This window comes from Felis catus, chromosome B4 (genome assembly GCF_018350175.1).
Source record: "Felis catus isolate Fca126 chromosome B4, F.catus_Fca126_mat1.0, whole genome shotgun sequence".
Taxonomy (NCBI): domain Eukaryota; kingdom Metazoa; phylum Chordata; class Mammalia; order Carnivora; family Felidae; genus Felis; species Felis catus.
This window is the reverse complement of record NC_058374.1, coordinates 61,910,780-61,935,369: the sequence shown is the minus strand read 5'-3', so window position 1 is coordinate 61,935,369 and position 24,590 is coordinate 61,910,780.

The window sequence follows — 24,590 nt, the reverse complement described above, 5'->3', positions numbered from 1 at the left end:
GCTCTTTGAATCCTCAGTAATATTTAAAAGCGTAATGGGTCCTGAGACCAGAAGGCTTGAGAACTATTCATTTAAGTCAGTTTGGCCTGACAAAAAGTTTTTTCCCTGTAACCAAATTCACAAGTCTAAAAATAATTCTCTGTTAAGTTATGTAGCCCAAATCTGCTTACAGAATAGGTAGTGATCATAGTGCTATTATTTCCCTACTTTAAAAAAATATATTTATTTATTTATTTTGAGAGAGAGAGAGAGAGAGCGAGCATGAACACCAGTGGGGTAAGGGCAGAGAGAGAAAGAGAGAAAGAATCCCAAGCAGGTTCTGCACTGTCAGCCTAGAGCCTAGTGTGGGGCTTGAACCCATGCACCATGAGATCATGACCTGCGCCAAAATCCAGAGTCAGACACTTAACTGACTGAGCCACCTAGATGCCCCTATGTCTCTATGTTTTAATAAATTGTTGAGAGTAGTGGGTCTCAACTTTGGCTGCACACTAAAAACCTCTATGATTTTTTTTTAAATAAAACACTACTGTTTGGGGGTCCTCACATCCTGTCATTGATATTTTATAAAAGCTCTTTGTCTCTGTATGGATTAATTTCATTATTTGGATAATAGTTTTAAGAATTATGTATCGGTGCACCTGGGTTCAGTCAGGCGTCCGACTTCGGCTCAGGTCATGATCTTGTGGTTTGTGGGTTTGAGCCCTGCGTTGGGCTCTGTGCTGACAGCTCAGATCCTGGAGCCTGCTTTAGATGCTGTGTCTCCCTCTCTCTCTCTGCCCCCGTCCCCCAACTCACACTCTCTCTTTCCTTCAAAAATAAATAAACATTTTAAAAAAAATTTTTTTTAAAGAATTAGGTATCTCACCTAGACACCTGGGTGGCTCAGTAGGCTTAAGTATCTGACTCTTCATTTTGGCTCAGGTCATGATCTCACTGTTAGTGAGTTCAAGCCCCACATTGGGCTCTGTGCTGACAGTGCAGAGCCTGCTTGGGATTTTCTCTCTCCCTCTCTCTTTCTGCATCTCCCTCATTTGAGAGCGCTTGCGCATGTGCTCTCTCTCTCTCAAAATAAATAAACTTATAAAATATATTAAAAAAAAAAGAAAAAAAAATTAGGTATCTCATCACCCAAACCAAAATGCACCAGATTCTACCTTCATGCTAGCTATTTAGGCTCATGTCCACGTTCTTGCAGACACTAAGCAACTCCAGGACAGCTTTGCTGTGTGAAGCATCTTTACCTCTAGCCCCTGTGGATGTTGCAGCGTGCAGATGTTACACTAATGTTAACTGGGTAAATGACTGAATGAGAGAAGGCCTGACCATAGACATCTACTTACTTTGTAAAGCAAACAAAATGCCCCAAGTGGCCCTTGGGGTACAGTATTCGACACCCCCCATTTCACAAAGGGAAGCAAAGAGAAGTCTGTTCTAAGCCCTTTCAAGTCCTCATCCATCCAGGGAGCCCACAGTTTATGAGTATCCTGCAGGGAGGACCTCCTGTTCTCACCCATTGAACTGACCCTTTGAAGCCCAGAAGCATCTGGTTGCCCCATAGAAACCAACCTTGATGGGTCATGTTGAAGTATGGAATGAGGACCAAATAAGGGCCACGATGTGGAAGGGACCTTGTCCTTGCTGCAGCCTTTCTTCAAAAACAGGAGACCCAGTGAGACTGAGCTTAGTGAGAAGATTTGGAAATGTGGCTGGTTATCTGTGAGGCACATGTGACCTCTCAGGAACACATTGGCAGGGGCCCCTGTGTGGGAGAGGACACAGCTCATGGAGTGAAGTCCAGGGTGCCATAGAGTCAGCTTCAGAGGCTGTGCCCAGAGGATGGCTGTAGCTACTGGCCTTTTGCCCCACTGCCTCTTACATGGGGCCAGAATAGAGCCTCTCTCTGCAGGTAACTCCTCAGTGAGCATTGACACTCTCTGATGAACTGGAGCCTTAAAGTTTACAACTCTTGGTCACAGTTTCTTGAATTCACATGTGCTAACACTTATTAAGATGCAAACATACCTCAGGAGGCCAATCCTGGGGAACCACCATGTGGATCCCCAAATACCAACACTTTCTTCCCAGTAGCCAACCCTTCAGTGAGGGGCTACAGATGTGTTTGTTTTCTAATAACAGCTTTATTGAGATATAATTTATATAGCATAAATCCACCCATTTAAATTGTATTATTCAATAGTTTTTAGTATATTAACAGAGTTATACAAACTGCAATTAATTTTAGAACATCTCTGTCACCTTTCCATACCCCCCTATACACATTAGCAGTAACTCTCATGAACCCAAACCCTCTCAACCCCTGGTCCTAGGCAACCCTAATTGCTCCTGTCTCTATGGAATTGCCTATTCTGGATATTTCATGTGAATGATATCATACAGAATGTGATCTGCTGTGTCTGACTTACTTCACTTAAAATGTTTTGAAGATTCATCCATAGGGGCTTCTGGCTGGCTCAGTTGGTAGAGCATTTGACTCTTGATCTCAGGGTTGCGAGTTCGAGCCCCACATTGGGTGTAGAGATTACTTAAAAATAAAATCTTAAAAAAAAAAGATTCATCCATATTACAGCATATATCAGTACTATATTTCTCTTTAATATTTCCCAATGATATTACGTTGTACAGATATTTGTTCAGGTAACGGACATGTATGGTATTTCACTTTTTGGCTGTTATGGATAATGTTGAGAATTGTTTTAAACTACAAATTTTCGGGGCGCCTGGGTGGCGCAGTCGGTTAAGCGTCCGACTTCAGCCAGGTCACGATCTCGTGGTCCGTGAGTTCAAGCCCCGCGTCGGGCTCTGGGCTGATGGCTCAGAGCCTGGAGCCTGTTTCCGATTCTGTGTCTCCCTCTCTCTCCGCCCCTCCCCCGTTCATGCTCTGTCTCTCTCTGTCCCAAAAATAAATAAACGTTGAAAAAAAAATTTTTTTTTAACTACAAATTTTCCTTACATCCTTCTCCCTGACCGGGAGGTGGATGCAATCAAGAGATTCTTTCCAGGGTTGCAAGGCATGGTGGTAAAGATAAAATTTTCACTTTTATCTAAAACTTGAAACTGTTAGCAGTACCTCTGATAAAGAGAGAAAAAATGCAAATAATGCACAGGAATAATCAGGGTTGCGGAATTTGGGCATAGAGTCATAGAATGTTCAATTGAAAGAAGTTGAGAGGAGAGCTAATGTATTTGCCAAGCAAGGAAACTGGACTTCCAGAAAGGTCAAATGACTTGTTCAAGACTTGCTCAAGTATTTCTTGACTTCTGATGCTAGCAGGTTAAAAGGTTATGCTCTCAAGTTAAAAAAAAAAAAATTAATAAAGCTCAAAAGCCTCACAAAGCGAAAGAAATAGAAAATATATTTTTTTGAGATTTTAAAATGAAACACTTGAAAGCTATTTATTGCCTTCCTTGCCAGCTTGAGGAGACACACCCTCCTGGTGATAAAAGAGGTTACATAATCCTGGCCCTGATGGGAATTTGCACCTTCCCCTCCCAGGCTGTGGTTCACCCCACCATGGGTGACAGAAGAGAGAAGTGTTCCCTGGTGATAGGCTAGTGAGCTAATACCACACCTCTGGGGTCCGAACTGGAAAGCAGAAGCACAGTAAGGGCCGTCCCTTCCACCCCTGCTGTTAATCTGCTGTTCCACCTCAGCCCGATTAACACAGGGATGACCTCACCTGCCCCACCCATCCCCGCCAAGCACTTAGGGGCCAGTACAAACCAGAAAATATTAGCATTCTAAAAGCCCAGACCCTTGCTGTTCTCAGATCGTGGTATGCAGACCCAGAAGCACATTTGTGGTGAAATTCAGTTCCTGGGTAGCAGTGGCCACAGTGCTATTAATAGCTGCCCGTGCCAGCTGGGTTTAAAGTACAGACTGCCCTGCTTTGTGCTCAGCTGACAGAGGACTTCTGGTGTGTGCATTTTTTTTTTCAGTGCTTCTGGCCACCAAGCCCCAGTTTCTCCAGTCCTTCAAGAGAGGCTTCCCTTTTCTTCCTGAGTCAGCCAGAGGTGGTTTCTGTTGCTTACAATTAAGAATCCGGACTGACACTCTAGCTAATCCAGACAGAGTAACACTACTGCCCTCGTGACATGCAGAGTGCCTTGACCTTCCAATTTGTGACGTGAAGACACTAGAACTCCAATACTTGCTTCCTTCTTCTAAAATGAAAACACTTCCTTTATATTCTGTAATTATGGTTGTCTTCTGTGCTTTGTTTGTAAGTTGATTCTAGACGTTGAAAACCAACTAATAGCCTTTATGTCGTACCCACATAAAAATTATTCATCTCTGAAAGCATAGTAAGCTATACTTACATTTCTTTGTTATATGTCTTATATACACCATAATTAAATAGCATTATCCCTATTTCACTCAAATAAAAATGATCCTGCAATCAAACTGCAATGAATTCTCTTTGTTTTTACAATCTGTCTTTTGCCGCTAACAGAAGCTCAAAATTTTCCCAGCTGTAGCTAGAGGGCTCTATCGTCTGTTCCAATCTGCATTTTTCTAAGGCAGCTACAAAACAATGAATCTGGGATAAAATGCCACTCTTTTCCTGCTTTTAAAACCACATCTTGATATTCTTAATTTACTCTCTTGTTTCATTGGTATGATATGATGTATTACGATATATATACATATATATACACATACACACACACATAAATGTATATATATATTTTTTGTCTTTGTTCATCATTCATCCTCATTTCTGACACAGATCTCCCCAAATACTTGGAATTTCCTGAGCTATAAGAGCGAGAACATATTTTGATATAATATTTGGTCTCTTGTCCTCAGTTCCTGAAATCCCTTCAGGGCCATAAAGGTGAAATAGGTGTCTTGTTATTCATAACAAACTCCTTTCTATCACAACTGGGTTTATGTTAATGAAGTGATTTCTGAAAAGCACCTAAGGATGGGGGCTGGTTGACAGGGGAACCAACCATAAATAGAGGATTGTAACTTTCACCTCCTGATTTCCAGGGAAGGGAAAGATTGAGTTTGAATCAATCACCAATGGCCAATGTAATGAAGCCTCCACAAAAACCCCAAAGGAAGATGTTTGGAGAACATCCAGTTTGGGGAAAGAGAAGGCGTCCATATGCCACCATGTTGGGACCCAACTTCACTGGGACAGAAGTTCCTTTGTTTAAGACTTCACCCTACATATTTATTCATTTGACTCTTGATTCTTAACCTTTAATATCCTTTGTAATAAGTTGGTAATCTAGTGAGTAAATGGATTACCTGAGTTCTGTGAATTGCTCTTAGCAAATTAATGAAACCCAAGGAGAGAATCATGGGAACCTCTGATTTATAGCCTGTTGGTCAGAGGTACATGGAACAATCTAGGCTTAAAACAGGCACTTGAAATGGGAGTAGGGGGAACGGTATTGTAGGACTGACCTTTAACCTGTGGAATCTGATGTCCTCTCCTGGTAAATAGTGCCAGATTTCAGTTGAATTGCCAGACACCCAGGTGGTATCCCAGAATTGTTTGGTGGCATAGAAAACCACCCCCGAGCCCCCCCCCCCCACCACTACCACCAGAATTGGGAATTGGGTGCACAATCATTTTAATAGGCATATATGTCAAAGTACCTTTCTAAGAAAAGGTCTACGGAAGCTAAACTTTTGGGATCCTTGCCTTGCCTTGCCTTTCTGAAAAAAAAAAAAATCATTATGCCCTTCTGTTTGATGGATAGTTTGGTTAAATATGAAATTCTAAGTTAAAAATAAGTCTCTTATAGAAGTCTGAAGATCTTTATCCATTGCTTCTGATGAGATATCTGGTACTGAATGAAATCGTGTTTGTTTGTTTGTTTCTTATTTATTTATTTATTTATTTATTTATTTATTTATTGGTCACTGTGCTAAAGGATTAAATGGTACAGTTTGACAGGGGGTAGAGGGAAGGTAGACAGTAAGAAAGGTCCAGAGCAAGAAGCAGTGTCCAAAAATCCTGATTGGAGACATTGTACTGGTGCAGAAGTTAGTATATTATCTTTGGCAGCTGAGGCAGGAGGGGAGAATTTTCTCAACAAAAGAAGATTGAGTGGGACTTGCAAATAAACTCCTCTATTTGACAGTTGCTTAGTTACTCTGGGTTCCTCCCTTACAGTAAACTCTATAAAGATGATTGTTCATTTAGAAATTATTCTCTTAGAGAAATTGCTGATTAAAAAAAAACAATAAGGCAAAAGTCTTTTTCCCTTCCAAAACACACATACATATAACATATGATAGTCTGACCTTTTTGCCTCTTCTGAAGAAAGGAGGTAGCAAATCAAAATATAATATGAATATCTTGCATCTTGAATAGCACAGTGAAGAGAAAATGTACTGAATTACCAATGCAGTATATTGTCATTGGAACATTTTCTGCTCCTGAAAATACTCATATACCAATTATTACTCACACTATTGGTTATTCAGAATTTATTTTGTTTTATGAACCATGTAGAATGAAGGCAATCATGTTGTAATATGGTACCCTGTGACATGATAACGCCTACTACCATTACAATTTCAACAAACTTGAACTGGGATTCAAATGAGTAGAGTGACTCCAAAGGAAATGGTTTCATAATGGCATCCAGTGTTCTCAATTAACACAGGAAAGATTAATGGCTTCCCACCCACCCCCACTTTGGTGGTCTCTATTGAGGAGGAAAAAACATTAGTTGCCATTTGATTTTCCACTCAATTGCATTTACCAACTGGCAGACAGACCAACTGGGAAAGTTGCTCCATCCAGTAGCTGGATTCACGATGGGTGTGGCCCAGGAATTTTACCACAGCTGATTCTCCATAATCTGAAGAGTCTACAGACAGTCACCCTCACCAAGGGAAGACTCTAAGACTAAACTGGTAGGAAATACCTCAGCTGTAGATAATTCTTAGGGATGTTCCCCTTCTCTTCTATTTGTCTTAACTCTCTAATTAGGCATCTCTTCATCCTTAAGAACATCCCAAGTCTCTGAGTAGCGACTTCCCAGCAGGGAGCGAACTGGGCATCAAAATGGATTTGATGATTCTCAGTAAATTGACAAATCAACTGAAGAGTGAGTGAAATGAAAATGTTAAGAATATCATCCTGCAAAAAAAAGGCGATGACTGCTATAGGTCAGAAGAGTTATGATCTGTCAGAATCTTCTGTTGCAAGGAACAGCTTAACTATACACCAATGCTCCATGTCTGCTACAGTCAAGATTCTGAACATGGTCTGGAATTCTGAGGATGTTATTCATAAAGGCACAGTTAATCAGACTCAGACGTCTCTTCAAAATCTCACTGTACAAGCCAAACTTATTGCCAGCAAAAGGAAGGTGCCAGACCAGAGAAGGTAAGCTAAAATCTGTGTGCCCTGGCTTCAGAATCATGTGGTCTCAACCCATTTTAAAAAGTAAGAAAACTTTTGTGTGTATGTGTGTTTACATTGATCAAATAGCTAGCTTACTATCCATACAATCAGAGCTTTGTACTTACCCAAGGATTTTCAACCTACATAAGTAGATATTTTTGTTTATTTTAATTTAATTTACCAAAAAGGAAAAAAAATCACTCCTTCTCTCTCTCCCTCACTCTTTAGAGGAATTTAGAAAGGACAAGTAGGAGCCAAAATCACTTCTGGCTAGAGTCCATGTTACCAAGCTGAAAGAGCAGGCAGTTTTCTGGGTAAATGGTCTTGCCTCAAATGCCAGATGCCTGCTAAAAGTATCACAGGCTCTCAGAAGCTTTCTGTGCCTTCCCTGCCATCACAAACACAAATGGTGGATCTTTCAACAGAGATGCTGGCGTCTTTGCTGATTACACCCTTGGGTTCTGTGAAGAATGGTTTTCTTTATTCTTGGCATAAGGAAATCTCTATACCAAAGGTGGAGGCACTTGATTTCAGTTGTTTAGAACTAACTCAGGGTGACAAGAGACTCTAAAGCATGGTCATGTTCTTGCCATTGAAGGGAAAGAATAAACATAAGAGGATTGGGTTCTCTATACAATTCTTCTGCAGGTTCACGTGCTGACTCTTTGCTGAACATTGTTTTTGTTTATTGAGTGGCTAGTTTGTTTGCTTTTTCCCTCCTAACTCAGAGACAAATTTGTCCAAGGTCCTTGAACATGAATGTGAAGATAAAGTGTAAATAAGCATGCGTGAGGTTCTTCCACAGGAAAGGAAATGTGGCAGCACAGGTAGGGCTTAGTCTTTGAGTCACAGATCCGGGTTTGCCTTAGCTCGGCTCAACATCTATGATTCTTCGACAGTAAAATGCAGATGAAAAACCTACCTGATATTGTTGTTGAACTTTTTTTTTCATGAGTAGATTTTATTTTTAGGGCTGTTTTAGGTTTAAAGAAAAATTGAGCAGATGGTATGGAGATTTCCTATGTACATGCTCTCTCTCTGCCCTCAGTTTCACCTATTATTAATATATTGCATTGGTGTAGTGGTCTGTTGAATTTTAAATTATGAACCACATAAAAAACACAGCCATTCAAAGGTTAAGAGGTGCTTACAAGTGTGAACAATTATTGTTAATTCCAGACTCATTCATTAATGCACAAGTCTTTCATTTCTTTAATGATATTTTCTGGGCCACTCTTACTAAAAATCTCCCCCAAATCCCTACCAGACAACCATACAGTTTGTGAAATACCATCTGTGGAGATTTGTTTCTTTAAATTTAAGATCTGTTTCTCTAATAACATTTCCTTGAAATGCAAATACTCCTGAGAGAGAAAAGAAAAACTATTATTATCATGGATAACTTTATTGTTGATTAACAAAAGACATGATCCTCATTCAGACTCTAAAGTGATACTGACCATTAGTTGTTTTAATAAGAATGGTAAAGAGCAGTATCCAGGTTCTTAAGTATGACATACCTTAGCAGGAGGGCTGGAATGGTCATATGGTTCCATGACCTCAGAAAAGGAAATTACAGCACAGGAAAGAGGAAGAAAGGCAAGTCAATCTGAAAGAAGGAAGTCTTAACTCTGAGCTTTTCTCAAGACAGGTAGAATTCACCTCTGAGCAGGGCGGCAAGGGATCTCCAAGTCTGGTCCCAAGGGAGTTCACAATGGGATGTTGTTCACTGCCTTGACATTGGACCAACATCAGTTGGGCCAGCTAGAAGAGCTTCAAAATAGTGACAAGTGCATGGTTATAGGAAAAGTGAAGGCTGTAATGAAGGTAGGGGTTCAGGAGTGATAGAAAAGTAAGCTTAACATGAATGATAAACTGAATTCACACAGGAGTTGAACTCCTGCTGAATACAATTGTAGCTGGCTGTAACTGAGGAGAAAAGATAAGAGAAGTATGCATGTTGCCTAGATTTCAAAAACAGGTATGAGGTTCTCAAGGGGTTCTCAGCCATGGTTGACCATTAAAACCTCTGCAAAGTTCTTATAAATACAGATACCTGGCTCCACTCTTAGCAGATTCTGATAGTGGGGAAGGGCAGGTGTATTTTTGTTTAAGCTATTTCCTTGCATCTTAACTAATCATCCTCCCTATTAGAAGCACCTGGGTAGCTCAGTTGGTTAAGTGTCCAACTCTTGATCTCGGCTCACATCATGATCTCATGGTTCGTGGGTTCGAGCCCCACTTCCAAATGGAGCCCCAGTGAGAAGCCTGCTTGGGATTCTCTCTCTCCCTCTCTCTCTGTCCCTTCTCTGCTCCTCCTCCTCTCTCTCAAAGTAAATAAATAAACTTAAAAAAAAGAAGTGTTGTTCAGTTACTAGAGTCTGGTATATTGCTCAGGTGACCCAGAACCAGCCAGAACCTACACCAGACCTAATAATGCCTTTCCTAGGAATCTACCACAAGAAAATAATCAGAAATGAGGGCAAATTTTGCATTCAAAGATATTCATCAAATGTTTATGTATATTAGTAAAAACTAAAATTAACCTCAAGTCAAATAATAAAGAAATGGCATATTTATTTTATGAAATATTAAACAGGATTTAAAATTATTTTCTGATAACTTTATGATAAAGAAAAAAATACACAATGTAATGCTAAGTATAAATAAAGAAAAAATCATGAAGATAAATCTGTATATATGATGTGATCTCTATCTAAAATCCTGAACACCATTATTCACATGTCAACCATGGTGTACTGCATTAGTCAGGACTCTCCAGATAAACAGAACCATTAAGATACTATAGAAAGAGATTTATTACAAACAATTGGCTTATGAGATTGTGGAGGTTGAGATGCCCAAAATCTGCAGAGCTGATATCCAAGTTTGAGTCCAAAGGACAGTAGCTGCCATAGTCAGGAAGGGCTATAATGTCCTATTTCACTGCAGAGGAATTCCCTTTTATTTGGGGGAGGGTCAGTCTTTTGTATGACTTAGGTGTTCAGCTGATTAGATGAGGCCCACTCATATTATAGAGGGCAATTTACTTTACTCAGTCTATCAATTTAAATGTTACTCTCAGCCAGAAATACCTTCATAGAAACACTCAGATTAATGTTTGCTTGAATATCTGTGGATCTCATGGCCCAATCAAGTTGACACATCAAATTAACCATCACATGTACTGTCACTGGGTCTGCAAAGTTAATGACAGCAGGGACCACATTTTTTAGCACGATTATTATGTTAACAATCTATGATGTATTAGCCAAGCTGAACTCACTCTTAATATCAAAGGAAACGAAATCATGTCTTCACTGATGTATTATCCAAAGCAGTGACATTCTTCCATTGAAATTTGGTTACTTTTGTTAGAAAGCGAAGAGCAGTAAAGTTAGTGAAATCTCAGAAGTCATTTAGTGTGCCTGAAAATACATCTAAGCTGAAACAATTGGAAAATGGATTTACAGAAAAGAAGTATTAAATATCCCCAAAATATTTATGTGGCACAATTCAGTTATAAAGCTTGTCATATTATTGCTTATATTTGAATGTACTGAACAAAAATCATGGTCACCTCTCTAACCTTCCAAAGAATATTATAACCTGATGCAATGCAGCAATTTCTATCTCAACTCAGAATTATAATTTTCCATTCCTCTCAAGGTGAAAATGTTCTTCCTGAAAAACTTCTTGATAGGGGCTAACTCTAGATGTGTGTTGCTCATTGTGATAGTTAGGTGGGTCAGAAGGACTAGGAAGAGGAGAGGAGCAAAATATTAACTTTCCCAATTAAAAGATAAATTTATCTAAAGGATACATTTTAAGAAGAAAAGGATTTTTCCCTCTTAAAAATGAAATAAAAAACACAAAAACTGATCAAAATAGCTTACTAGAGTAATAAGTAAAACAAACAAACCAACAAAGCAGCATTTGACATTTGTATGTGATTTTCCTCCCCAGTGGTATTCACTCCATTCTCCACACTGGGGATCTAAGACAGAACCTTTACCATAACTGACCTGTCTCAAGTCAAGGAGCCCATAGTCCAGGCTGAGTCACTCAGTCGCTATGCCACTCAAAAAAGCCAAGATCTGTTTCTTGGGATTGCCCATTTCTCTCAAGCATCCTTTGACAGCCCCAGTCAAAATCTATTCTTCTGTAATGCAATTAAATTTAAGAGGGAGTAAGGGGGCTATCTCGTTAGATTAGGAATTTAGTGATGTCTGAATTAGCTAATACTTGGGAATGAAACTGAACCATCTTGATCCTGTGAAAAAGTTGGAGACAAACTGACTTTCTTAAGGCCCAGTTTCTTCTTCAGCTGGTGATGCTAAGCTAAGAACTTCCTTTAGATCTGGGTTCCAGAAAGCTCACTACAAGACACACCTCACTCGGAAGCTGTCCAGATAGTGCTCACCAATCCAAGCCTAAGTCCCTTGCTCAGCTCCCATCAAACTACCTCACTTTGAGATGGCTGTGTGTTCTTCCATCAAACCTGGATCCAAACGTACAAAACAGAGGTGGGGGTAAGAACTGGGTCCACCTGTGCAGCCACCCTGGGACACAAGATGAGGCACCTCAAACAAGGTAGTGGGTGAAAACCCTTCAGATCTAAACCTACGTCCACAGCAAAATCACTAAAGCTTACTTGTAACTCGTGTTCAGATCACAGATCATCTAGTTACATAAGATAATATAATAGATGTATTTGAGGTTTCAGGGGGTAGAAAAGCTTTTCCATATACCCACTCCATTGACGGGGACCTGATGATCAGAACACTGTGCCAACTACGTGAGCGGCAGCTAGAAGCACTGCTTCGTACTCGCTTGTCCCATTTCTTTTCAGTCTTAATTCAAATATCACATTGGTATGACGTTTTCATACCAAATATCTTTCCACTCTAAAAACAAATCCTGTTTTTCTCTTTTAACCTTTAGTTTTGATTTCTCCCTTCTTCTGCCACCTGTAATCCTCATACATTCATCCTGGCAGTATTTCTTTTTCTTGAGCCGCACCCACTTTTCCAGTAGCCATCGGGTGCCTTCCATCGTGCCGGCCGCTTGAGGTGTGACAGGAGACTATTACCAGACAATATAAGACAGTTCCCTTCATGGGTTTTTCACAAGCGAATTAGGAAGATGCAGTAACACCAAGAGTTGGCATTGGCAGGCCTTTTGAACACTTTTTATGTATTAGGTAAATTAATGCTCACAACCACACTACAGAGTTTTCTTATCTCCCCTATCAGATGAGGAAACTGAAGAACAAAGGAATGCTGAACTCGTTGCCCAACATGCAGCTACATAAGCAACATCCACACATGGAAGAGAGTCTAACTTCTTAACCACTTTGTTATACTGTGCCTGCTGTATAAATGAGACGATTGGGGCAATATCATAATATGCTATAAAATATTTAATAGCATGATCAATACAGTCATGGAAATGACCAAATAATTACTGTTATGTGGTATAAGCATCAAGAATGAAATGAAGTTGAAAAGTAGCTGGGGTTCCCAGAGACGGCTTCTTTCCCCTCTTCCAGAGGGTAGTGGTTAAGCCCACAGTGGTTGGTTAAAAGCTATGCTTTCTTATCTGCCATCCTCTCTCTGCCCTCCTTTTGCATATGACGCCCATTGCTCTACTAACACAGTTCAGAACAGTGGCTGCTTAATCACTGGCTGCAGAGATCTTGCTTTTCAGCCTCAGCCATCCTGGCAAGGTGAGTCGCTACTTCTGTATGGGGATTAGCCTCTCGGAAGTTGTTCTGCCAGTTTTCTACTCCAACATTCCTCATGGATTTGTGCATTACTTTTGTGTTTTAAATAGTGTGTTAAATATTATTTGTCTTGATTACCTACTTTTTTTGGCATCCCTCTAAATTGTGCACCCAAGGGGAGTGCTTCATTCTTTCACCCTGATTCTGGCCCTGTTCAAGACCAACCGCTCAGCCTCAGCTGATTGAACTTGCCATGGCCATTTGACCAAGGGCAGCTTATATATGAGATTGGTATTTGTTAACTCTATTCCACCATTAAGAAAACTTCCATAGTAAATACATTCCAGAAAGTCCATCAGCATTCATACAAACTTTCACACATAGGGTGACATCATCCCTTCCCCTCACCTCTCTCCCATTCTTACTGTGTGACCAAGGCATCTCTTGTGGAAGGGAGGGGTGAGGGAGGGGCTGGGAGGGAGAATTCCCAGGCAGCTTGGAAGGGAGCAGGACCTGGGAACCTGATAAAGAAGTGGACTGTGGTAAGATAATGAGGAAACCTAGACCTTGTGATGTGGAGGTTTAACCAACTTGTTTTTACTATCCAATTTTCTTCTGTTTTGCCTTAATTTTCCAGTAAATGCCTATCATTGCAAAGCACAGTTGGCCATACTCCAGGGCCATGATCCTTTGATGAATTTTGCCTAACTACTACGATGCTCTTTAAGCTCCTTTTGCACTCACTGTCTGTTGCACCAATAGGCTGTCTCTCCTACTTCAAATATGAAGTCCCTCATATTTCAGTCACCCTGGGGAGCTCCTGAGCTACCTCTTCCAGCCCCTTAGTCTTGATTTCTGGGGTCAGTCTTAGGAGCCAGAAATTTGAAATTATTCAGTGACCTTCTCCATCAAAGAGCATAACCACACTAGCCACCCACAAGGAAAAACCATGTATTTTAATAAGTTACAAGTTTTAACGAATTACAAATTTTAATAAAGGGCCAGTGACATTATAAGTTTAAGAACATTCACTCTTGGCAATTTGTATAACCTCACTGACATTATTAAAAGAATATCTTTTTTCCTCACCCTTCTTCCTCTGGTGCCAGGAAGCGTAGCTATATTCACTCCCTTCCTCACAGTTGTAAACTCAGCTTATCTCCTGGGAACCAGACCTTCTCCTGGGGTGGACCTGGATCTCCCATGGCCATTAACACATAAAGAAGTTTTAATGCTGTTGGAAGGAAATAGTCACTCCTAGCAAGCTGGTGGAAATTTCATGTAGGCCAATTTTTGGAACATTTCCCCAATAGCTATGGAATCCAGAAACCTATCCTTCCTATTGCAACACACTTTTCAATCATATGCTTGACCTCCCAAAATAAATTGTAAGTTCCTTCTTGGAAGGACCTTGTTTTAAATGACTTCTGCTCCCCAGAGTGCCCAACACAAATTACTATATAAAGAACTGTATAAAGAGTAATAAATCAGACAATTTTGAGCATTATTGCCTCAGTTAACATTTATCACACCCTTATTCGGGCCAGGCAAAGGGTGACATGTTAACTAGGTAAAATTCCTGCTAGTGCTTAGGGCCTTGGAAGAAAGAGGAAAAGATAGGCTGTTAGGGCCGATCCCTGCAGGGTCAGGGATACCTAGCAGTGCCTGGAAGAGGAGAGGCATCTGAACTTTGGAAAATGGGACAAGCTAAGTAGGATATCTGTTCAAGATAGCTTGTCAGACACACATTTGAAATAACCATTAGGAGGGCAAACAGGTGACGTTCATGAAAAAAAAAAGGTGGAGGTCTCAAATGCTAAGCTATATTCATAGCACAGATGATCCATATCTGCGAGAATGAGCAGGTGCTTTGCACATGGCAAGCTGAATGGATGGAGTGCGGAGAAAAAGGAAAATGAGGCAGGAGTTGAAAGGTTAAGGAGGCTCTGATAAGCAGAAAACTGGTTTGGCATTATTTCATAAATTGGGTCCCTCTGCAATGACTCCTCATTAATCCTCTTTATAAGGGTTGCAATCCTCCTTATAAGAGCTTTCTTAGACTTGCCTCAGGGAGGCTAATTAAATTCCTCAAAGTCACACAGTTAGAAAATCACAGAACTGGGTTTTGGAATCTATCTAGGCAGTAGGATGGACTTTGGAATTTGGTCTCTTAGTCACTATGCACACTGCCTCCAAATAAGAAATTCGTCATCATTTCCTTCACCAAATAATAATATTTAATCATTTTTATATTTTTCAAATACTCTAGTGTCCTATCAGTTCTCATGGGTTTTTTTGTCACTATTTAATTTTTTTAAATGTTTAATTTTTTTATTTTGAGAGACAGCGCGTATACACTCATAGAGGGGGAGGGGCAGAGAGACAGGGAGAGAGAGAGAATCCCAAGCAGGCTCCATGCTGTCAGTGAAGAGCCTGACATGGGGCTCTATCTCATGAACCATGAGATCATGACCTAAGCCAAAATGAAGAGTCGGACACTTAACTGATTGAGTCACCCAGGTGCCCCTTTATCACTATTTTAATTTCCCTTACCTTACAAAGCCTTTTCCTCTAGTGGATCATAGCACAAGGGACTTATTTTCTCTTCTAAAACCTGAAAGAACAAACACATTCACGTTGCCAGAAGGGCAAATCATTGCCACAGTGATACCGTTCTAGAAGCTTAAGTAATTTAGAAAAATTGGTTACCTACAAATACCAATGTCTCCACTGACATTTACTGGACTGTGTGGTTCAATAACCTTTATTGCATCAATAAGGTGACATAAAAAATTTGTTTCTCTTGATTCCATGCTTAGTACAGAAAATAAAGGTCAAAATGACAACTCTTAAAATGCTTCACATTTAAATATACTGACTATTTTTGCTAGAAGGTAAAAATGAAAGTAATGAATTTCCATTAAATTGTTTGAAGGTATGTTTCCAATAAAGTACAGCACCTAATTTCTCTGTAGAAATCTGGCTGAATGAAAATGTGTGTGTGTTTGTGTGTTTGTTTGAGAAAGAAATATTGGTATGAACATGAAAAGTCTGAAGACCCAAACTGCTGCAGACACAAATCAAGGTCACCCTCCGGTGGCATTAAGATTGGGACACAAAGACAGAAGTCAGGATACTGTAGACAGAATGTCCGTGTCCTCAAATGCATGTGTGGAAACCTAACGCCCAATGTGATGGCACTGGGAGGTGCTTACACCATAGCATGACCTGAGGGTGGAGTCCTCACCAATGCCCTCATATCAGTGCCCTCATAAAAGATACGCTAGAGAATCCTCTCTCCCCTCTGCCTTGTGAGGACAGAGGGAGATAAGGACCATCTGTGAACTAGAAAGAGGTCTCTCACCAGACATGGAATTTGTCTATGTTTTGATCTTGGACTTTCCAGCCTCCAGAACGGTGTGAAGTACATTTCTGTAATGTATAAAGCCATCCAGTCTATCGTATTTGTTATAGCAGCCCTAACAGACCAAAACATGGGACTTTCTCAGGAAGGAGTTTTTCAGCCCACTAGTAGTTGTGAAAAATGTTCCCAGCCATGGCCAAACTCAGAGAATGTAAAGTGTCAAACTTCATTTCCCGATGGAAAGGTAGCACCATCCAATAGAAATTTCTGTGATGGTGGAAATGTCCTATATCCCGTGCCGTTCAGTAGAGTTGTCACTAGCCACATGTGGTTATTAGGCATTTGAAATGTAGCTAGGACAACTGAAGAACTGATTTTTAAATGTTTATTTTATTTAAACTGACATAGCCACATGTGGTGGCTATCACATTGGATAGTACAGCAGAGAATGTAACAAAGATGTTCCCTATCCTATATCCTATATCCTAAGCCCATGCTTGAGGAAAGGGCAAGAATAAGTCCTTGGAAGGGCATGGTTTCAGTGAAGAATGTGGGGACCACATTCAGAATCTCAGTTGTATCCATTGTAGGCTTCTCAGTTTCAGTTTGCAGACCAATAAAATCCAGTACAAACTGCACTATGGTTTTACTGTGAGAGGCAGCCCGAGACGTGAACAGAGCATTTGACAAGGTGGCAGCTGATCTGGAACTTGGTATGGGTGTTCTGTTACCTGAACAGGCCCTTGTCTCTCTGACCTTTAGTTTTCTTAGCTGCACAATGAAACAGTTGAACCCAGCAAATGCTAGGGCATCACCTGGTCATAATGTTTTACCTTCCTGTCCAACTGACAAGACATTGTGAAAACATTTCTAAAAAATCAGTATTATTGCTTGACAGAGATACAAATAAAAATCTTGGAAATCAACTGATTTAAAATAAAGCTTTACGAAAGTGCCAGAAAGACTTTGAGTTTCCTGCAGGAAAAATTTTTGTGACAGATTAGAAATATAATATTGGCCACATGCATGCTTTCCCAGGAGAATAGAAGTGGGCAATGAAGGTTATTTGTATGCTTACAGCTGCCCCGCTTATTCCCACAAGTTCCATTTCTTCATGCAGAGAACAACCATAACAGATCTGCAAAATTGTCTCGGCACTGGGCTCTGCACAGCGGAGGCAATGTTTATGCAACGCGGTTAGCTATCGTGTTGGGAGAGGCCTCTAAATCAAATTTGCACATACAAGCAAGGGTTTGCAACGACTAATCAGATAATTATACCCCAGGCAACCAATTTGCATGGCAAGTGGGGCAGAGTTTTATTTTATTTGCTTTACATTTCAGCCTTGGTAAAAATGAGGTAGCATGTAAAATCTCAACTTGTGTGGTGTTTTGTTTGTAATTACTCGTGTTTGCTAAAACAGGTTATGAGTTTATAAGGATCACGTTGTGCTCTGTGACTTGAAATGCAAGGTGACCTCACACTGTAGCCACCAGCAACGTCCTGTGCTGTCCAGAGCTGTTTTTCTCTCCATACGTCTCCCCTAATGTAAAGTTAAGTTTCCTACATTTCTTTGAAAAACAGACAAGGAAACTCCATCTCTGGCCGCTGAGGCTTATTATTCTATCTTCAGATGTGTGGTTTGTAACATAAAAAAAGTATGTAAGCCAGTCTACACCTAATATTTTAATGGAGAGATGACCAGTTGAAACTTTAAATGTCTAACACTCTTCTCCCTGCCTTTTAGCAAACTCTCTATATAGTTCTAATGGGCTCTTAAAATATGAGGTAACCACCAGAAATAGCTGCTTTATTTAAAAAGCTCACTGTTAAGGTGCTTTTGCTAATCTGACATCAGGGAAAACGCAAGTTCAAATTTCATGCTTTGGAAAGCAATAAAAATCACCACCTGGAAATCCAGAGGCACAGGCAAATTGATATTCAAAGCAGGTGTGTCAGCCTCTCACAGAAACATGGCAGAAGTCATTCAGTGGTTCTGGAAGGAAGGTTAGGGTCCCAGCGGGGCAACAACTTCCTGGAGGGCCTTTGCTGTGGGAGTTCTAGATGGGCATGTCCTGGGTGTCCATCATCTCACAAAGAAAAATTCTTCAGTTGTGGCTGGGATGGAGATAGGGGAGTTAAACTGACTGCTTCAAACCATTGCCTTCAAATAAAAGAACTGAAAACAACAGACCCCACATGTTTATGAGCTCAACTACTAGAGGGCATTTCTATAAATCTTTTCCATTTTCGTTTCTTCTTTTTCTTCTTGGCTCAGGGCTGGATCATGAAAAGAAATGCTATACACTGCCAGAAAGAATATTTGCAGAGTTTTCGGCTTCATCTTGGGAAGTCCTCTGGTTCAAATCACACTAGAATAATTTCTGGACTTCCAATTATTTAATATTTACCGACCGCTAATACTATTCTGAAAAAATTACAAACCCAAAAAACAAACCAGCAGAGCTTTTGATGTAGTCATTAGTTAGGACCTCAAAAAGGGTATGAAGAAATAGGGTGAGGAACATGAACACATTAACTCTCAAATCTCCTATTGGGTACCTATTGTGGTAGGCTGCATTAGCATTTCTAGTTTCTTACTCTATTCTGTATCCACGCCTTTTGCCACATGGCTTTGAAGTTTCTTCCACCGGATGTAGAGTGTATTCTCCCACTCAGTTAATGTTGAGCTTGATCATGTGACTTGCTCTGGCCAATAAAATACTAATGGACATGACATAATCAAACGTTTGAAAATGTGTGTGTCTGTGGTTGGGTTTGCCCCCTTGGGCTCCTGTCTCTGTCACGGGAACATTTTTTTCTGATTAGCTACTGCCTCTGCAGCCTGGGTCCCAGACACAGACTGGAGCACAGCCTTCAGCAAGGAGCCAAGCCAACTGGACACACAGCTGGAAAAGAATCTCCAAGCTGAGCTCAGCCGAGAACTTCTGATCCACAGTGAACCTTGGAACCTTGCTCTAAAGTACAAATTCTAAGTTTGTGTAAGCCTGAGTTTTAGTGGGTGGTTATAGAGCATTTTTGTAGCAATTGTTGACATGGATACTTTTTATGTGCTAGGCATTATGCTAGACCCTGGGGACCTCAAGATGAACTAAAGACAGCTCCTGTCTTTAAGAAACTTGGTCTAATAGCAGAGATGGGTCCATAAACTGTACAATGTAGGTAGTGTTATGAGAGATCATGGACTAGGTACTCTAGAAAAAAAGAAACAAATTGAAGAAAAAGGTGGATAGCCATCAAAATAGAATTCCACTGCACTGAGTTCACACTAGTCCTCTCTTTAGCCTTAAAGATATTTTCTGAGAAAACTGACCTTTTACATAACTAATTAAATACCAATTCCTGCTGGTTAATAATTTGTTTGTTTATAAATTGTGTGTTTCAAAGTTTCTCCTCTATACTTTTTTTACATTTACTCCAAAGTTACAATTGGTCCAAGATTAAACATAAGCTATATCTCTAACATGAATTAAGTTCTATTCTATTTATTGGCAATGTGAGAAGTGTATCTTTCTATTACCCCCCAAAAAATATCTGAATCATCTGGAAATGGACAACAAGATATGTTCTTTCTCCATATGTAAATTCAAGTTGTATGGAAATGCCAGGCATCAAGTTTGGTCTTCCCAGGAGACATTTTCACACCTACAAATTCTTTCCTACCATTTGGGACATCCAACCCGAATCCCACTATTTGTATTAAAGAAAAGGCCCCATCCTTTTTCTGCAAAAGGATTACTTTGGATTGCTCCCAAAGATTTATAAAATTCTGGAGACAGCAAACTAGGAAGTGAGGAGTGGGAGAATAGATATTAAAATTGTTGAATTCAGTTGGGGAAAAGCTTATGCTGCAGGTCCTTTCAATGAGGGGCATGGTTGCATCTGCCCCCCCCCATCTGTCCTACCCTGCTAGGTGTCCTAAGTAAGGTATGTAGGCATTGCATTTAAAAATGTAAATATTCCTCTAGGTTTGGTACCTCAGGAATGCTGGATGATTCATCTATCATCAAGACCAACAGATACTCAGCATGAGTGCCTGTACTCCTGACTTCCACGCTCTTGGCAAACATTAGTAATCAATCAAGGAATTCTTTCCTATTGAGATTTTTAATTTTTTTCTAAAAATAATGTTGCAAAAAGCCACTACAGTTTGAAGCTAAAGCACATGAATTTTGGAGCCAAACAACCTAGGCTCAAATACTGCACTACTTCCTGGAGGTGTTATTTGGGAAAATCAATCTTTCTCTATATTTTGATTTCATAATTGATAAATTGTGTATAGCAACACCACCTATTTCCTAGGGTTGTTGTGAGGAGGAAATGAGATAATGCATGTAAGTTGCTTAGAAAAGGCCCTTGCACATAGAAAGAGCTAACCGAATGGTAGCTATTTCTATTACTTCCCATCTATGAGACTAAGCATGTTCTAGATGTTCCATTTGACCATCCAGTCATTCAGTCTGAACTGAAAAGAGATGCAAACATTTAGTCTACCACTTCACAAAGGCCCCCCTTTCCCCTGACCCATCACATCTTGTAGACTAGGAAACATGTTCAGAGAGGTTAAGCAATTTTCCCAGAGTTAGTAGCAGAGTCAGGACGAGAACTTGGACACCCCAGTTCCTGGTACAGTGCAGTTCCATGAAACTAAGCTGAGACAAACCATTTTATCTTGGGGAAAGAGTTTGATCAAAGTTGATCAAGCCTGGGCAGAGGGCTGCAAGCAACCTATCATGTTGTCACAACCAAGGGACATAGAGGGGTCAGGCCAACCAGGACTATCATTATGGCTTCCCAAGAGCACTACCATTTCTTTTGGCACATTCATGATTGGAAGGACTTTGGAAAGAAAAGTAGAAGCACAGCAGATACCACTTTCCTGCACTTGAACTTCTCTTTTGCAGAGGAATTTGTGGGGTGAGACCCTTAGCAATTTCCTGTTCATGGTGATGTTACCAAGCGATTTAGTGCTTCTGCCTTAAATTAATAGATTATTAATATTCTACCAGGGGCTAAATTTTACCATGGGTGTTAATTTATCTTTTCATGGGCATGGGGTCCCTTTCCAACTCCACTACATGCATGCTACTTTGCACAATGCAAAAGTTCTTCTTCACTGCTAGCACACATGCATGTGCGTGCACACTCGTGTTCCCTAGCAAGGACTAGAGTGACTTTTCCTTATGGCAGACCTGTTAGGGAAACAAAAATTAAGCTCCTTTTGTCAGTGAGAAAACTGGAATTTAGACAAGTTTTGAGGATTGCTGTGGATAAGAACAGCAGAACGAACCAATCTTTGCTATGCAAATGCTTTGTTTTTGAGTAATGATGAGTGTGTGAGCCATTCTGGTATGGGTGCCCTGTGTCAGTGTTCATAGCTTCTTCTCAGTGCCAAGGCAAGACAGTTGATGCCAAAGGCTCATCGATATTTTTTCTTCCCAAAGAAGAGAGCTCAAGAAAAACTCCTTTTTGACAAGTGATTTAAAACAGATAACATATACTTTCCTTTATGAACTCCAGGTTGGTGTGGTGTTACCCTCGGCCTCCATGCTCAGATCTGAGGGCTCTCGGGAGAGGCAAAGTGTTGACATTCAGTTCTGTGTTTCTAAGTATTAACACACATGGCGGGGAGCCTTTACAATTACTCACTCACGCTGAGGTCGTGGGCGGCCCGTTTGAGTCGTTCTCTCCCTGATGCCCCATCAAGCTGCCATGAGCCAGCATGGATATCGTTGTCGTGTTGGCAGGAACCCTGCCCCACTGGAACCCTCATGGCAGAGTGAAAAATGTAAAGATGAGCAAATAAAATGGGAACATATGTGATTTTTTAGAAATGTTTTTAATTGCACAAGGAAAGCCCTAAATACCTAAAACTCCACCCCTCCTGCTCTGAGTTGACTGTCTGGGGGCAAGGGCATCAAGTGGCTACATTCTCCCCCCTTCCAGCTCTTCATTGCCCTTTCCCCTCAAACCTCACACATAGGAGGGAAAACCCCCGCAATTTCTGTGTGACCTGAAGGAATGAATCCTGTCAAGTTAGTTCCATTTTCCTAATATGGAGTTGTTATAATAAGTTTAAGAGGCCACCAGAGCCCTTTGAGTTAGGAACAAATCGCAAATCATCATAATGCTACACCTATTCCTGTTTTATGACAGCAATAAATCAAAAGCAGCCTCACAGTGCGAAAACTAGCTACAGCAGTCATAAGTGCCAGGTTCTTGGAGATGCCAATGCCCAAACGGCTTTAGCTTCGCAGTGTATGTTTTGGCTCCTGGAGGCTCAATTTTTCAATTAAGGATTTAAAAAAAAATGTGTATGTGTGTGTGTGTGTGTCTGTGTGTGTGTGTGTGTGTGTGTGTGTGTGTGTGTGTGTGTATGAAGGAGAGAGAGAACAGCTTCAGGTAAATTTGCCAGGCAGACAATGAGGCTCTTGTTCTTTATGAATTTTATTTATTTATCTTAGCTTTACTTTTGTGTTCATGTGACTTTTGAAAGGAGTATTGGATATGGAGTTGAGCCAAAGTATTCACACAAAATTTAATGTGACCTGGATTGTAAATGAAATGCAAGTCTCCTGAAGATGCTACATTGTGTGGTAACATCAAGGTCTCTAAATTTCTGCTCAGCTTTCACCTACAAGTCGTGCTTCCTAGGTATTTGTTAGAACTCCAGGTGGCTTTGCAAAATATTTCCTGCATGATTCTAGGCAGTTAGAGTAATTTTGGAAGAGACTTGGTGCATACCCATCACTTCAAGTTGGTCTTTCCTGGTAGCAATTGGATTTTTTCAAATGCCATTACCATTTCCTACTAATTTAAGCATCATATTTCAGAGACTATTTTTAACTTCATACTTGCTTTCTGAAATAATTTATCAACTATTACTAACTGATAAAAACAGCAACAGAGCTAAGGTTTGAAACAACGAAATTGCTCATATAGTCAGGAGTATGTCTAGGTGATAATCTTCTATTTGAGTTGCTGCTAACAAGTCTTTTGAAAAATATTGCCTGACACTTTTTTAAAAGAAAATAATATTGAAATCATGTCACACCTTTAATGTAGGGACCATTGAAAAGTTTTATTAAATATATAACTGAATATAGATCGTTTCAGATTAGCCTCACTCTGGTGTCCATAATCCAAATCAAAGACTCCTCTTCGATTGTTGCTCCCTCTACATACCGTATCCTTGAAAGTGGTCAGTTTCTAACTGCACAGTGTCTTAACACAACCCCCTTTCTGGGTTTGGAAGTCCAGGCCCTTAGCCATTCAGGCAGTATTTTCACAGCCTCCTTAGTGACTCCATTTGTCTTTCACAACCTGTTAATCCTTTATGTATGGCAACGTCAGATGAATCTTTCTAAGCCTCCATTTTTACCCTCTTACTTCTTAATGATTTATGAAGCTCCAGTGACCACCTATTGCCTGCCATGTGGAAGCATCCCATCACCTACGCTGCACAGCTGTATGAGTCAAAAATTAACCACCACAGTAGCACTCACAGACAGAGCCACAAGCGCAGACATGCCTCAGAGAGGTTACATCTTCCTGGACTCATTGTGATCAAGGGCTGGTCTTTGACATGTTTGTAGATACATTATATTTATTAGACTTCCCACTTGGTCCTGGAAAATTGATTCATTCTAATAACCACCCAAACACCGTTACAACTGGACACAGTTTATTCATCTGTTGTGGGCCAACCACCAGCAGGCCTGGGAATAGGACTGGTCAGATGTGAACCAGGCACTCCCTTCCTGGTGAGTGGCTCCCCTCGGAGACGAGACTGTTTATCAGCGGGTGTGTGGGGAGCACAGATCGGAAAAAGGAAATTGATTGTTGCCTGAAGGAAATGTGCGTCACACTCATACAACCCAATGTTGACCTACTCCACCCAAGGGATAGCTCAGGCTAAGAAGGAAATAGAACTATCCTTATCATCTAAATCAAAACACCAGTCTCCCTGGAGAGTGATGGATAAAGAAGGATTTTTTTATTGTTATTGTTTATTTGTTTATGTTAGTTTCACACACACAGACACACACACACACATACATATGGAGAGAGAGAGAAAAAAATA